Here is a 2389-nt window from a genome sequence, read left to right as displayed (position 1 = left end):
GGCACCCTCTCTTTTCCTTACCTGATTACTCAGTTGGGTCGCCGAGCTGAGGTACCTTGGGAGGCTGTTGATGAAAAGCCCCCCGCCGCAGAGTGCCGAAAGATCATCCCTCACAGTCGGAAGTTCCTGGCTTTTGGCTACCGCCCTCCATTTCTCACTGACACTATTGAGGCAGCCACCTCTTCAGCTACCTCTTCTACCTCCACTGGCCCAGCACCACCTACTGTGCCCCCACCTGCTCCTGAGCCCGTCTACTGTTTGGTGCACCGCCTCTTTGATCGCCTAGATCAGATGGAGCGCCATCACCAGCAGCAGTTTGAGAGATCTGACCGTCGCACCAGGCGACTTTTTGAGAGGTCTGAGCGTCGCTACAAGCGACATTATGAGCACCTCAAGCTGATGATCCGCTCTGGTGGTGACATTCCCTCCGAGCCCGACACGCCCTCCAACACATCTGAGGAGGCGGTGAGCGATCACGAGAAGGAAGCACCTACCCAGGCTGAGCAGGGAGGTCCCGGCCACACTACACCACATCATGAGGAGCACCACCAGCTACAGACCGCAGATCCAGAGGTTTCTCTACGGACAGAGCCCCTGATTCAGCAGACCACTCCTCCGATCCTCACAGCGACTGCAGACCCTCAGCCTACCATTGAGACACCAGCAGCCCATCCTTCCAGAGATGGTATTTCGTCACACCCTGCTTGAGTGAGCATCGAGGACGATGCTATTATTTAAGTGTGGGGAGGTCGTCATCTCTGGCATCTATTTATTTTGGTGAACTACTACAGACTCTCTTCTTATTTTGTCTATTTTCTGTATTTTTGCACATTTCTCTCTTTTGCTTTTATTGTACTTTTTGCATTATGCACTTTGGGTGTATACATCTTGGATATTTTAGCTCGATTTGCACCTTAGTTTACTAGTTATATATTAAGTGGATTAATTAGTATAGTTTACCCTTTTTAGCATATGATAGTTGATTTGATTGAAAATAAAAAGGAAGTAAGCTAGAGACTTTAACAGAATCAATCCACACACCCTGTATATATAGCATTACATGTTAGTTAGTAACAACATTTCATCAAGGAGGAACACTAAAAGTTTAAAGCCATCCAATATATTTTACATTGAGAATAATGGGAACTCTAAATTTCTATTTGCATGACATACTTAATTGATATATGATTTATGAGTTTGAGAACACACAGCCTGTGAGTTTTGAGCTTAATTGTATGGTTACACTCAAACCATAAATTTCATTCCTGTGTGCTTCGCCCTTCTTTTTATTCTGATGTTCTTTACTTTGCTTTAATCTATATGTCCAATATAGAATATAGATACATACTAAGATAGGATTTAGGCCATATTTAAATTTTTAACTCACTTATCCCAAATAAGCCTACCTTTTATGCCATCCTTGTTAGCTCCCCTTGAGCCTTTTAATCCCCTTCTTCTTTATAACCACATTACTAGCCTTAAGCAGAAAAACAAAATAAAAATCCCAAGTTGAATCCTTGGTTAGCTTAAGATAGATATTGTGTAAAATTTAAGTGTGGGGAATTTTATGGGAACATGGGATGATAGAAAAGTAGGAAATTAAATTAAACAAGTCATGTAAAAATTTGGGAAGCATGCTCATGTGAAATCAAAATAATTGAATTACCATGTGCATTAAAAAAATATATTTATTAAGTAATTAAATAAGGGGATACAAAAAAATATATATTACCCCAAATGCAAAAAAAAATAATAAAAAATAAAAAATTGCACATGGGACAAAATCCAAAAATAAAGTTTGATACATGAGCATGCAATAAAAAAGTGGAAAAAATTTGGGTAGCTAGGTAAAGTATTTTAAATTGTATAAAGTATGTATATGTTAGGTGAGATCTTAGACTAATCAAGGGTTCACTTATTAGCTTACTTAGCCTTATACATACACCTTTACCTCTACCTTGGCCCCATTACAACCTTAAAAAAAAAGACCTCATGATCTTGTATGTCTGTATTCTATGATTGTTGATTGGTTAGGTGAAGAACAAAGTTATAGGAAGCAAGGATAAAAAGAAGATTAAAGTGATTAACCCAATAAACACTGAGTGACTAGAGAGTAAATACAAAATCTAGTGAGGGTTCAATAGCTCATCACCATATATCTCTACTTCTATTGTTAATTGTCTTGCAAGTTTGAAAAATATTTTATTTACCCATCTCAATTGTAAAAGTGCTTTAACATTATCTAAGGTTAGCTATGCGCATATGATCCCTTGGGAATGTGACTTAATTTAACTACATGTAAAGCTTTATATATAGGTGAATAATAACTAGATTTGCATGATTCATTTAGATAGTTGCATTTAGAGTAGATTGCATTGCATGAGATTCC

This window comes from Arachis stenosperma, chromosome 2 (assembly GCF_014773155.1).
Source record: "Arachis stenosperma cultivar V10309 chromosome 2, arast.V10309.gnm1.PFL2, whole genome shotgun sequence".
NCBI classification, from domain to species: Eukaryota; Viridiplantae; Streptophyta; class Magnoliopsida; order Fabales; family Fabaceae; genus Arachis; species Arachis stenosperma.
This window is presented reverse-complemented; position numbering follows the sequence as displayed.